Source organism: Lathyrus oleraceus, chromosome 4 (assembly GCF_024323335.1).
Source record: "Lathyrus oleraceus cultivar Zhongwan6 chromosome 4, CAAS_Psat_ZW6_1.0, whole genome shotgun sequence".
Lineage (NCBI taxonomy): Eukaryota > Viridiplantae > Streptophyta > Magnoliopsida > Fabales > Fabaceae > Lathyrus > Lathyrus oleraceus.
Window position 1 is genome coordinate 112,530,747 of NC_066582.1, and position 15,506 is coordinate 112,546,252.

At 37.1% G+C, this 15,506-nt stretch overlaps 1 pseudogene; it reads left to right on the plus strand.

Annotated features, from left to right (window-relative positions):
* The first annotated feature begins 1,964 nt into the window (after positions 1-1,964).
* Positions 1,965-2,064, plus strand: LOC127077174 (uncharacterized; annotated as a pseudogene).
* The last annotated feature ends 13,442 nt before the right edge of the window (positions 2,065-15,506 follow it).

Sequence of the window (15,506 nt, forward strand, 5' to 3'; positions counted from 1 at the left end):
TAAGATCGGTGATGTGGTAACCTAGTGCGGTTGGATACTTTCTTAAGATATGTAGGATTTTTTCTGTTTCGAGTCTTCCTAGGTCTGCATTAACTATCATAGGTCGTTCAAGTTCTAAGTCTAGGAATTCGTATCTCAGATTTTTGGGAAGTGTTTTCAGGTCAAGGGTTGGTTTGTTAAGACATTGCGTAGGGTCCGGTGTTATTGCTAAACATTGATTAGATATGTCTTCTACAAGGTAGTCAGATGATTTGTCTTCTACTAACTCTGCTTCTTTTATGCATTCATCGATGATATCCATGAAGTAACATGTATCTTCTATTGCAGGTGCTTTCAAGAATTGGGAAAGAATGAACTCAATTTTCTCTTCACCTACTTCGAAGGTGAGTCATCCTCGTTTTACGTCTATGATTGCACCGGCAGTTGCTAAGAACGGTCTTCCTAGTATAATGGGTGTAATATCATCTTCTCTAATGTCCATAATTGTAAAATCAGTTGGAATGTAGAATTGACCTATGCGTACGGGAACGTTTTCAAGAATTCCTACAGGATATTTTATGGAGCGATCTGCTAGTTGCACAGACATTTTGGTTGGTCTTAATTCTCCCATTTCCAGTTTCTTACATATGGATAAAGGCATAACGCTAATTCCGGCTCCTAAATCGCATAAGGCTTTGTCGATGACAAATTTTCCTATGTGACAGGGTATAGAGAAACTACCCGGATCCTTGAGTTTAGGAGGCATGTTTTGGATTATAGCGCTACATTCGGCAGGGAGTGTAACGGTTTCGCTATCTTCAAGTTTCCTCTTATTAGAAAGAATTTCTTTTAAGAATTTGGCATATGAGGGCATCTGCGTAATAGCTTCGGTGAACGGAATTGTAACGTTTAATTGTTTAAGGAGATCAACAAATTTTCTAAATTGGCCCGCATCTTTGGTTTTAACCAGCCTTTGAGGGTAAGGGATAGGTGGTTTATAAGGTGGTGGAGGTACATAAGGTTCCTTCTTTTCTATGGTTTCCTTATTACTCTCTTCCTTTTCCTTAGGTTCGCTTTCCTCAGTTGATCTTTTAGGGTTTTGGTTTTCTGTCCTTGGATCAGACGGTCCTTCCACTTCCGTTCCACTTCTTAATATGATTGCATGAGCGTGGCTTCTCGGGTTAGGTTGGGGCTGTCCAGGGAATGTACCAGTTGGGGCAGCAGTAGGCGCTTGTTGTTGAGCTACTTGTGATATTTGTGTTTCCAGCATTTTGTTATGGGTAGCCAGGGCATCTACTTTGCTTGCTAGTTGTTTAAGTTGTTCGCCAGTGTGTACATTCTGGTTTAAGAAATCTTTATTGGTTTGTTGTTAGGAAGCTATAAAGTTTTCCATCATGATTTCCAAGTTGGATTTCCTAGGGGCGTTATTGTTAGGCACGGATGGGTTCGGTTTCTGATATCCCGGAGGTATAGCTGGGGCTTGATTTGGAGATTGTCCAGGTGCGTACAAAGCATTATTACTTTTATATGAAAAGTTTGGATGGTTCTTCCAATTTGAGTTATAGGTATGCGAGTAGGGGCTTCCTTGAGCATAGTTCACTTGCTCTGCTTGGATTCCTGTCAAGAGTTGACAATCCGTAGGAGTGTGACCTTGGATTCCACAGACCTCGCAATTCTGAGTTACAGCAGCCACGGCGGCTGGAGGTGATACATTTAAACTTTCAATTTTCTGGACCAAAGCATCCACTTTTGCATTGACGTGATCAAGGTTACTTATCTCGTACATGCCAGTTTTCGTTTGAGGTTTTTCCACCATTGTTCGTTCGGTTCCCCACTGATAGTGGTTTTGGGCCATGCTCTCGATAAGCTGGTAAGCATCCGCATAAGGTTTGTTCATTAATGCACCGCCTGCAGCGGCGTCTATTATTAACCTTGTGTTGTACAAGAGACCATTATAAAATGTGTGAATTACTAACCAGTCTTCCAAACCATGGTGTGGGCAAAGTCTCATCATGTCTTTGTATCTTTCCCATGCTTCGAAAAGAGACTCGTTGTCTTTCTGTTTAAATCCGTTTATCTGGGCTCTTAACATAGCTGTTTTGCTTGGCGGAAAGTATCGGGCAAGAAAAACTTTCTTCAACTCGTTCCATGTGGTGACAGAGTTGGAAGGGAGAGACTGAAGCCATCTTCTAGCGCTATCTCTTAATGAGAAAGGAAAAAGACGAAGTCGAATTGCCTCTGAAGTGACACCATTAACCTTAACAGTATCAGCGTATTGGACAAATACGGATAAATGAAGGTTTGGATCCTCGGTAGGATTTCCAGAGAATTGGTTCTGTTGCACTGCCTGCAACAACGAAGGTTTAAGTTCAAAGTTGTTTGCTTCGATTGCGGGTGGAGCAATACTTGAATGCGGCTCATCTTGTGATGGAGCGGCGTAATCTCTAAGAGCACGAGCTGGTTCTGCCATCTCGGGTATCGAAGGGAAAATGTTTTTGAAATCAGGAAATTCTACAGGAGGGAGATTGTTTGCAGCACGATATTCCCGGATTCGTCGTAGGACTCGGAGATATAGTTCGATATCGTTGATTCGTAAATAGAGCGGTTCGCCTTGTGAGCGAGTGCGTGGCATACAAATCAACGAAAGAAAGAATTGAAGAAAAAGAAACCTTAGTCTCTACAGCGTAACGGAAGAGTTACGATATCGATTAAATAAAAGTCCCCGGCAATGGCGCCAAAAACTTGATCGCTCGACTTCGTGAGTCGAGAATGGGGTACAAACTGCAAGTGCACAGTTCTATCGCGTAGTTTTAAAAGATATCGATCCCACAGGGACTTATGAATCGATATACCGTTATCTAAGGTTACTTCGTAAAGCTAAGGTGGATAATGTTTGATTGTTTTGGGAAAAAGCTAAAAACTAAACTGAGATCTAGATTAAATATTAATAAAGCGGATATCGGTATGTAGTTCGTCGTAATTAGGGAATCAATCCTTTGTCGGTCTCTTGGTTTTTAAAATAAATCTTTTCAGTTGACTTTATTGATTAAAAGTTTTATCTCAAACTCTCGCTCTGTTGAATAAACCATGATTTTATGTTAATGTAGCTGTCACTTATAATTAAGTCAAAAACCATTTTTTGAAAGCAATACAATCCATAGAAACTCTTTTCAAGAAAACACTGACCGTTTAAAACACCCTTATCTCAAACTCTCGCTCTGTTGACTTAGGTTATATAATTAAATTCGAATGCTTAACTCTCGTCCTCACATTCAATCTTTAAAAATACTTTTTGGAAAAGATCGGAATTTAATTAACTCTAAAACTTGCTCTCGCCCTGATCTAGAATTAATGTCTAATTTACACTATCCAGTTAAAACCTCAAACTCTCGCTCTATTGATTTTAACTTCTTTATGTCTTTTACTTTCGTAAAAACCTTTGTTATTAAACCTGTAAATTGAGACCGTAAAAAGAGTGATTTTAATTTTAAATTTAGTTAAACCGACTTAGTCCTGATCCCTTATTCCGCTTACTTTACATACCGATATCTAAGCGAATTAGCCAGACATGCTAAACAAACTAAAATACTTATCATGCATAAACAGACTCATCCCAGGCAGATAATATAAATAAATAATAAAACAAAGCATTAAATAATAACTAAAGAACCTGAATAAGTTAAATAGTAGTCTTGAACACTCCACCACAAGCCGGTAGGATTTGTTCTTGGATTCTTCAATTAAACAACAAATTAAAACGAAGGAAATAAAAACTAGATTCTAACGTAAGGTTAGATCCGGTAAAAAGGTACACAATAGTTTCCGGTGTAGAAACTATTGTGCGAAAAGAATTGACTAAATGCTAAAAAGGAAAATAGAAATTGCAAGGGAAATAGTGTAGAACTCGTAAAAATAATAAAGAAACAATGCCTAAGCTGCTGGAAAAGAAAATATGCAAAAGCGAAAACGGCAAAGAAAATTGTAGAAAAACGTGGAACCCTTTTAGGTTTGGCAAGTGGCTATTTATATTGGTGCCTTGAGTAACTGCTTCCGCTTCCAAAGGTCTTCAACGTGCAAAGTATTTAGGCGTGGACATCGGCTTCAACTCTCCCTCAACGTCTCTGAAGCGTTGCTTGCGCCAAAAATGTAGGGGACTGGTGTGACGTTCGTCACACAATGTGTGATGTTCGTCACAGGAGTGTGCAAGGCGTGACGCTCGTCACAGCCTCTGTGACGCCCATCACAGGCACAGCACCTGTGTTCTTGTACTTTGGGCTGGGCTTTGACATTTGGTTCATTTTCTCTCTTTTTGCACCTCCTTTTCTTCCATTTTTACTTGCGCTTCAAAATAAGCCACCTGAGACAAATAGGAAGAAAATACCGCATAATATCTAATAAAATGAAGTGAACTGGAATAAATAATGATAAAATTTAATTGAATTAAGTCCTAAAATATGATATAATTTCATGTTATCAGTGACTCATATATGATGCTTAAAGACATTGTGGATCATCCCTTGGTTGTTCTCATAGCCATGAGGGTCTTAAACACTGGATATGAACTTGATAGATCAATGGGGATCATGCCCTACCTACAAAAGAGTTAGGCAAATGCAAAGACATATTTTTGGTATTTTGGTTAGTAAAAATGATAATATACAAGTATGATACAATCACATGATGCTAGGTGATCTCTCCCAAAACAAACCAAATGGAAAAGGAGTAAGGAGGATGCCAAGGTATGATCCCAATGCTAATGCATATTGTGAAATTGCATGACGGATCTTAGGGTCAAAATTGGGGTCTTACAGCTACCCCTATTTAAGGACATTCTAACTGAGGAGGTGAAGGTTAAAATCTTGATATTGACTCAGTAGGATGGGTTTAAATAACAATATATAGAAACAAATTTTGGTCCCTAAGAGACCTCATGATGCATATGATATGAATGTAAAAGCAAATTCTCTATGGGGGAAACATTGCCACAAAGGAAAAGAAATCAGAGCGACCGAAAGTCCGCAGGAGCACAATGTATTTCATAAGGAAAGCTCATCGGGGAGACAGAGACTTTGAGGGGATAAAAGGGTTATGCGTAGGCCAGGCTACGACTTTAAAAACTGTTGGGTGACTAGAGGAATTCCATAAAATGGAAAGACTCAGCCGGGGAAACAAAAACATCTGCGGGGGAGACGAGTAGATCAGGATAAAACTGAAGTACTTGAATCATGCAGGAAAAGTGATTTCACCAAGGAAATACACACTTAACTCAAATGGGGAAGAAATAAACTTCAACACAGGAGGAGCAGAAATTTATTATCCACTACCTGCTACTGGGTAAGGAGATAATAAAAATCTAACAGAGAGGACACTCTGTAGAAGCATGCTTCAATCCAAAAGAATTTTGATGAAGACAACATGTATCAATGCAAAAAGAGAAGAGCTTCAAGAGAATTCAAAGCATCAAGTTGATCAAGCCACATATGCATAAGCAACATTTTGATCAAGCTTCCTTTTCAAGCCAACACTTTTGCAAGTTTGTTGATTCACTTCTAAGGTATATCTAATTCACTCTTAAATTAGTATACGAGTGTTCAACAATCATATTCTGCATTTCCATATTTAACCTAATCAATTGTTAACATGTTGAAATGAAAGTTACATTTTTCTTAAAATATTTTTCTGCATTTCAACAGTGTTAACCGGTTAACCATATGGGTTAACCGGTTAATGACCCTGTTTTTGAACTTCACTAGTTAACGTTATACGCGTTAACCGGTTAACCCATTATTCATTGAGTGAATTATTTATCTAAGGAAAAGATCAATCAAGAGAAGATTGATAGTGCTACACTTTATTCAAATCATTAAAAAGATTTATTTCTGTTTGACTTGTGATCCAGGATTGTTGGACACAAGGGTTGGTGTTGCAAGAGGATTGTTCTTGTACACTTTATTATCTATAGGTTAGATAGTAAGCATCACCATTGGTGTGAGTAGGCTGTACAATAATTCTAACTATAGTGAAATCTCTTTCGAGTCGAAAGGGGAGTGGAGTACCTTCGGAGTGTGAAGGGAACCACTATAAATTCCGGTGTCTTTTTACTTTCCGCAATTTATTTTTCCACACTTAAACGAAAAATAACCAAGAACCGGAAACAAGATCGAAGATTTTTTTTAACCACCTAATTCACCCCCCCCCCCCCCTCTTAGGCTCATTTACAACTTACAATTGGCATCAGAGCAAGTTATAGGTAACTTGTTCCTAGAGATCCAGCATGGCTTCCGCAAGCATAAACCCGGTTTTCAAAGATGGTGGAAGTAGCAACAAGCCCCCACTCTTCTCCGGAGAATATTTCGATTTCTGGAAAATAAGAATGAAGACACATCTTGAGGCCCAAGGGGAAGGTATATGGGAAGCAGTTGAAGAAGGTCCACACAAATCGGTGAATATGGTGAATGGAGTTGGTACCCCAAAGTTGAAAAACACTTATGACGAAGATGATAGGAAAAAGATTTTGAATGAGAAGAAAGCAATCAACATACTCCAAAGCGCTCTTAGTATGGACGAGTTCTTTCGTATATCTCAATGTAAATCGGCAAAGGAGATTTGGGACACCTTGGTAGAAACACATGAAGGAACCACCGAAGTGAAGAGATCGAGGCTAAACACTCTAAGTCAAGAATATGAGATGTTCCGCATGCAGCCCGGTGAATCTATAGTTGCCTTACAAAAGTGATTCGTCCATCTAACAAATCACTTGATTGCTCTTGGTAAAACCTTCACCAATGATGATCTCAACCTGAAAGTCCTAAGATCGTTGACAAGAGAATGGCAACTGAAAGTGACCGCTATTTCGGAAAAGAAGAGTCTCTCAACGATGACATTCGCGTCTCTATTTGGCAAACTTCAAGAACACGAATTGGAACTGGGAAGGCTCGAGAAGCACGAAAGTCAAGAAAAGAAATCCAAGGGAATTGCCTTAAAGGTTGATTCAAAATATGACAAAGATGATGAGACGTCCGAAGATGAGAACTTTATGCTTCTTGTGAAGAAGCTTGGTAAGTTTTTTAATAAAAATAAAAAGTCCTCTTATCCTAAAAAGAATAAACATTTCAGGAAAAAGGAAGCATCCACATCAATGCAAGACGTCACTTGTTATGAATGTGGACAACAGGGTCACATAAAGCCGGATTGCCCAAAACTTGCAAAGAAAGGAGGATTCAAAGGCAAGAAGGAATTCAAAAACAAAAAGGCTTATGTTGCTTGGGACGATAATGAGATCAGTTCATCTTCGGAATCAGAAAGTGATGAATGTGCGAACATGGCTCTTATGGCTTCACATCAATCCGATGAAGAAATCGATGAGGTTAGTAGCAATTTTTCAGTTTATGACAATGACGCACAAGATGTTATAGATGAACTCTTAAAAGAATGCAAGACGTTGTATAAAAGTATTTCATCCCAAAAGAAACAAATTTCATCCTTAGAAGAAAAAAATATTGCTTTGGAAAAATATATTGAAAGTGAAAAGCAAAAGTTGATGGATGAAAAACAAAATCTTGTATGTAAGAATTGTGAGTCTTTATCTTTTCAAATTGTTCAACTTAAAAGAGTTTTAGAAAGATATGAAAAAGGTCAAATTGGCTTGGAGGAAATTCTTAAGCACCAAAGGTATTCTAATGATAAAAGTGGATTAGGATATTCTAAGTTTTCCAAACCAAGCACAAATGAGACCATTTTTGTTAAAGAAAGTGAACAAGTTGTTAAAGAGAAAGTAAACAATTATAAAAGTGTGCATCAAAGTCATAAAAATAAAATGATTGCTAAGAAGAAGAATTATGTTCCTAGATATAGAAGTCATTTTCAACCTACTTGCTTTTATTGTGGAATCAAAGGCCACACACCTAATGCTTGTTATGTGCGAAACTTTAGCGTTGCAAAAGGGCATTATGTGTGGGTTAAAAAGGGTAATAACTACCAAGGACCCAAAGCAATTTGGGTACCTAACAAAACTTGATTTTGTTTTGTAGGTATGCTTGAAGACAACTTCGAATCAATGGTATCTTGATAGCGGTTGTTCAAAGCATATGACGGGCGATATCAACAAATTTTCACATCTATCTTTAAAGGCCAAAGGATATGTTACATACGGTGATGACACTAAAGGAAAGATCCTTGGAGTAGGAACCATTGGAGCACCTCCTTTTACCATCATCGAAGATGTCCTTTATGTTGAAGGCCTAAAGCACAACCTTCTTAGCATAAGTTAATTGTGTGACAAAGGGTTCCGAATCAATTTCACAAAGGATGAATGTGTGATAGAACATGAAGTCACCCATGACATTTTGCTAAAAGGTAAAATGGTTAATAATATTTTTATGACTTCATTTGATGACTCTTCCTTGAAGGTAAAATGCTTAATGACAAACAACAACGAGGCTTGGCTATAGCATAAAAGATTCGCTCACATACACATGGAGCACATGAACAAGTTGATAAAGCATGATCTAGTTGTTGGTCTTCCAAAGATTAAGTTCATCAAGGATAAGCTTTGTGACGCATGTCAAAAGGGAAAGCAAACCAAGACAACTTTCAAATCAAAGAATGTTGTATCTTCGTCTAGGCCATTTCAACTCTTGCACATGGATCTCTTCGGTCCATCGAGAACGAAAAGCTTCGGAGGTAATGTTTACGCTTTAGTTATTGTTGATGATTTCTCTAGATATACATGGACATTGTTTCTAGTGCAGAAAAGCGATGCTTTCAAGGCTTTCAAGAAGTATGCGAAACAAATTCAAAATGAGAAGTCTCTCACAATAACCTCTATAAGAAGTGACCATGGTGGAGAATTTCAAAACACATTCTTTGAAGAATTTTGCGAAGAGCACGGAATTTCCCACAACTTCTCCGCACCACGAACACCACAACAAAACGGTGTCATAGAAAGAAAGAATAGATCTTTGGTGGAGCTCGCAAGAACAATGCTCAGTGACTCCAACCTTCCTAAATATATTTGGGCGGACGCAGTTAGCACAACATGCTTTGTCAGCAACCGTGTCAATATTCGGCCGATTCTCAAAAAGACTCCGTATGAGCTTTTCAAAGGAAGGAAGCCCAATATATCTTTCTTTCACATTTTTGGGTGCAAATGTTTTGTCCTCAACAATGGAAAGGACAACCTTGGTAAGTTCGATGAGAAATCCGACGAAGGTATCTTCCTTGGCAACTCCCTATCTAGTAAGGCATTTAAAATTTTCAATAAAAGAACTCTTTCTGTCGAAGAATCAATGCATGTATCTTTCAATGAAACTAACCCCTCGAAAGAGGATAACATTATTGTTGATGATGATGATGATATAATAGATATGTCACAACAACAAAAGGAAGTTCCAAATGATCAACCTATACCACAAGGAGATGTCTCACCAATCATTGAAGAACATCATGATCTACCGAAAGAATGGAGAACACATAGAGATCACCCGATCGATAAAGTTATTGGTGATATTAGCCAAGGCGTTGCAACTCGACTAAATCTCAAGGACGCTTGTCTCAACATGGCTTTTGTATCTCAAATAGAACCAACCAAAGTCGATGAAGCCTTAGGCGACGATCAATGGATAGTAGCAATGCAAGAAGAACTCAACCAATTCGAAAGGAATCAAGTTTGGAGTCTTGTACCAAGACCTGACAACAAGCACATCATAGGAACAAGATGGGTGTTCAAGAACAAACTTGATGCGAATGGGATCATAGTTCGTAACAAAGCAAGATTGGTCGCACAAGGATACAACCAACAGGAAGGAATTGATTTTGATGAGACGTTCGCTCCAGTAGCAAGGTTAGAAGCAATTCAATTATTACTTGCTTATGCCTGCTCTATGAATTTTCAATTGTTTCAGATGGATGTCAAAAGAGCTTTCCTAAATGGCTATATCAATGAAGAAGTCTACGTCAAACAACCTCCGGGTTTTGAAGACTTCAAGAATCCTTCACATGTTTACAAGTTGAAGAAAGCACTACATGGCTTAAAGCAAGCACCGAGAGCGTGGTATGACCGCCTCAGCAACTTTCTATGTGAAAAGGGATTTGTAAAAGGAAAGGTTGACAAGACTTTGTTCATAAAGAAGATCAAGGGTAACACCTTATTGGCTCAAGTCTATGTCGACGACATCATCTTCGGTTCAACAAACAAAGATCTTTGCGAAGAGTTTTCAACCATGATGCAAGGAGAATTCGAGATGTCCATGATGGGAAAATTGAACTATTTTCTTGTACTACAAATCAAGCAAACAAAGGATGGCATCTTCATCAACCAATCCAAGTATTGCAAGGAATTGTTGAAAAGATTCGATATGGATAGTTGCAAAGTGATGTCCACTCCTATGGGATCCGGAACGTACGTTGATTAAGATGAATCCGGAGCTTCAAGGGATGCATGAGTTTATCACTGATAATGGAAAAATTTACCCTGATTTGGTAAAATCATTTTTGAACCATTTCACTTTGAACCTGGATGATAATGATAAACATATGTTGTTTGCTAATGTGAGAGATTGTGAGATTGAGAAAGACCTAGGTATGCTGGCTGTTTCTCTTAGGATTCCATATTCGGGATTTTTTCTCCGGAAAGGGGTTAACCATGTCGATGGCAAATGGGCTAAATATGACAAAATGGAGTATTATTACTCAATCTGCAGATTTCCAAGGGTTGTTATTGTTTCAGGTCAGTGATAACATGAAACTATATCACATTTTTAGACTTGATTTAATTAAATTATATCGTTATTTGATTCAATTTATTTTATATTATTCGATATTACTCGGTATTTTCTTATTATTTATTTCAGATATCATTATTTAAAGCACGTGTGAAAAAGAAAGAAAAGGGGTGCAAAAAGAAGATTTTCTAGGAAAAGCAGCAAGCTGAAGCACCAAAGCCCAGCCCATGTTTGGAACAAAGGAAATGGCTGTCACGACCGCCACACCCACGTGCCGAGCGTCACGCCCCAAAACCTTGTGTTACGACCGTAACACATAGTGTGACGGACGTCACACATTTCATCCTATATTTTAGGCTTGACGTGCGTAACAGAGTGGACAGTTTCCCCTAAATTTCCTCCTGCACTCGTTGACGCTTTGGAACCCTACGGAAGATACTTTTGAGAAAACGGTTATTTTGAAGGGTGAATATAAATAGACCTCACAAAAAGCAAATGGCTCTGGCTCCCTTCGCCGTGCAATATTTTTTCCAGCCTTATAATTTTCCAGCACTCTAAGTCTTCAAGCAATTTTTATTTTCTTTTCTTTTCTAGTTTAATTTCCGAAGCATTCAATTTATTTTTCTCACGATAGTTTCTACACCGGAAACTATTGTGTAATTTTTACTGGATCTAACCTTACGTCAGATCATAGTATTTTATTTCCTTGTTTTTACTTTCCTATCTGATTGAGAATTGTGAAGAACAAATCCAACCGGCTTGTGGTGGAGTGTTCGAGCATCGAAGTTAGGAGATAAAATCCAGATTTCTAGTATCTTTCCAAGTTCATTAATTAATTGATTTATTGTTTTGATTTACATATGCTTTGTTCTGCTGTTTATATATATTGCTTGTTTGATATGGCCGTATTTAAGCATGATTATTGTTTATGCATGTTTAGCATGTCTGGCTAATTAATTTAGATATCGGTATGTAAAGTAAGTGGAATAAAGGAATCAAAATGGAGTTGGTTTAAATTTATTTCAAAATATAGTCACTCTTTTTCTGGTCTCAATTTACAAAGTTAATACCAAGGTTTTTGTACGAGAGTAAAAGACATACAGAAGTTAAAATCAATAGAACGACGGTTTGAGTTTTTAACTGGACAGTGTAAATTGAACATTAACTTTAAATCAGGGCGAAAGCAATTTTTAAGGTTAATTAAATTCTAATCATTTTCAAAAATTATTTTTAAAAGTTAAATGTGAGGACGAGAGTTAAGCATTTAAGTTTAATCATATAGTCTAAGTCAACAGAGCGAGAGTTTGAGACGAGGGCGTTTAAACGGTTAGTATTTTCTCAAAAAGAGTTTCTAAAGATTCTATTATTTTCAAAAGTGACTTTAGATTTGACGAAATAGTGAGAGCGTACGTTAAAATATAAAGTCATAGTCTAATTCAACAGAGCGAGAGTTTGAGGAAAAGACTTTTAATTAATAGTGTCTACTGAAAAGACTTATTTTAAAATTAAGAAAAAGACCAACGAAGATTTGATTCCCTAATTACGACGAACTACATACTGATATCCATATTATTTGATATTTTATCTAGACCCAAATTTAGTTTTATTTTTCCCCTTAATCATTAAAGTATCATCCGCCTTAGCTTTACGCAGTAACCCTAGAAAAACGGTAGGTCGATTCATTAAGTCCCTATGGGATCGATATCTTTTAAAACTACGCGATTAGACTGTGCACTTGCAGTTAGTACCCCGATAGACTCATAAAGTCGCGATCAGTCAACGTACTTCTCGCACACTCTGTTATGCGAAGAATCTGTCGGTTGATGATCGGATGCTACACTATGTTATCTGTCATGTCTTGTTACCAAAGGACTCAAATCTTTCTCAAATCAATGACTTGGAGATGCAGGTTATATTTGCTGTGAAGAACAAGATCAAAGTTAATTGGCTTCCAACTATGTTGTACCATCTCAAACAACAACTCACCCTAAAGACTAGGCTGCCCTATGGTCGTCTTATTTCAAGAATTTTGGAATCTACCGACATGAAATCGGAAGAGAATCGTTCATTGCAATGACCACAACCGCAAATGAGATCAACGGAGTTACAATCATGAAGAATACCGGCATAGTTCAATGCAACGAAGGATCGTACAAATATGATGACGGGTCCTCTTCATCCAACTTTCCTATCCCGGAGGGTGGCATTACCAACGAGTTCCTTTATACCACCATGATGAGCCAACACCGTGAAATTACCCGTGCAATCAAAAGCCTCTGTAACCTTGTGTTGAGTTCCCGTAACCTTCCCGAGGATGATGATGAAGGTGACGCCGGTAGTGAAGCGGAAGGAGAGGATAGTGAGGACATGTCAGATGAAGATTAAAGCACCATGTCTATTTGTGTTGCTGTTATGTTGTCTTATATTTTTTTGTTCTAGTTCATGACTATGCATGATGCTCGGTTTTATGTTTACCGTACTCTTAACCGTTTAATCCATTTATGTTTATGTTATCATGTGTGTTTGAATGCTTATACTATATCAATGATTACATAATGCTTGTATGCTTATATGTTTTTTCATAAGCCTCTTCCTTTTTGCTAATGCCAAAGGGGGAGAAGACTTGTTTCTCTAATATTCTCTCTATGCAGAATTTTTGTGTTATGCTTCTCATTTAGGGGGAGTTCTTGAACTTAGGGGGAGAATCAAATTAGAGAAACTTCACTCTTAAGCATCTTTCTCAAAGTTGGTTGTCATCATCAAAAAGGGGAGATTGTAGAAGCATGCTTCAATCCAAAAGAATTTTGATGAAGACAACATGTATCAACGCAAAAAGATAAGAGCTTCAAGAGAATTCAAAGCATCAAGTTAATCAAGCCACTTATGCATAGCAACATTTGGTTCAAGCTTCATTATCAAGCCAACACTTTTGCAAATGTGTTGAATTACTTCTAAGGTATATCTAATTCACTCTTAAATTAGTATACAAGTGTTCAACAATCATGTTTTGCATTTCCATATTTAACCTAACCATTTGTTAACATGTTGAAATGAAAAACACATTTTTCTTAAGATATTTTTTGTGTTTCAACAGTGTTAACCGGTTAACCATATGGGTTAACCGGTTAACGGCCCTGCTTTTGAAATTCTCTTGTTAACGTTATATGCATTAACCGGTTAACCCATTTGGTTAACCGGTTAACACTGTTCGTTTCAGTTTTTCTTAGCCTCTTTTCATGAAAAATGTTTTCAAATACTTATACCTTTTCACTAATTTTTATGAAGAAAATTATACCTCTTTGAAAAGGTGTTTTGATCAATATAAATTCTGGATTTTTTAATTGAAAAAATACCTCCAAGAACTTTCATAAAAACTCAAGATAATCACTCTTTCATATTTTCAATTTCTCATAGAAGTGTTCATAACCAATTTTTGAGAAGAAACTTTTTAAACATTCTTGTTTCATCTCATTTTATTTCTTGTTGAACACTTATATATTATCATTTGAGTGAATTATTTATCCAAGGAGAAGATCAATCAAGAGAAGATTGATAGTACTACACTTTATTCAAATCATCAAAGAAGATTTATTTCTGTTTGACTTGTGATCCAGGATTGTTGGACACAAGGGTTGGTGTTGCAAGAGGATTGTTCTTGCACACTTGATTACCTATAGGTTAGATAGTAAGCATAACCATTGGTGTGTGAGTAGGCTGTACAATAATTCTAACTATAGTGAAATCTCTTTCGAGTCGAAAGGGGAGTGGAGTACCTTCGGAGTGTGAAGGGAACCACTATAAATTCCGGTGTCGTTTTACTTTCCGCAATTTATTTTTCAGCACTTAAACGAAAAATAACCAAGAATCGGAAACAAGATCGAAGAAATTTTTACCACCTAATTCACCCCCCCCCCTCCCCTCTTAGGCGCATTTACAACTTACAGAACCACCTTTGAATCATCATCAACAAACTTGCATTTCCCTTGATCAAAGACCTTGACTTTGCCTTGCTTTGAAGCATGATTACCTACTTGAGTAACAAGAACAAACAAGTACCATATCTTCATGAAGTTAGGGTTAGCTTACAAGTAAAACAAACTGAAATCCTAGTGCTAAGATATCATACACAATATGGACATGCTTGTGAATCCATGACCAAATGCAATGATCATGCATTATATGATTTGATGTACGCAAATGCGGATTATGCAAAAGGAAAAATGGAGCGTAAGTTTTGGGGTATGACAATTATGTTTTGTATTTTTTTTCTCTGTGTTGGTATTTAGGATGTTCTAAGAACATATAATTGTACCAGTTAATCATTTTATGGTAGGTTGCATCTGTTTGTATTAACTTGTAACATTTGAACCACTTCTACGATACTTTTACGCCACTTGTACCCTAATTTTGACTTTGACTAACAGAGCAAACACAAAGGACTAACATGGCGTTGTTTGAATAATTAAAGGATCAAATTTTCCTCTTTAAAAATTAAGGGACAAAAATGGACCCGGGGTAAAGTTAAAGGACAAAAGTGGTACTTTTTAAACCACAAACACTTAACCAATTGATAAACCATTCTTAAAATAATAGAAACTATTGAACAATATTTAAAACACAATTCATTACCATGTGAAGACGATAAAATTATACTTGCTAACTATACTTGCAACATTAACATATCCATAGTTGAGCAATTAATAGAATTTCATAAGATCATTTATGATCTGAGAATATTGAGGTGAAGATTGATGATAAGGACAAGACTATACTCTTGTTAATCTCATTATCTCATTACCTAGACCA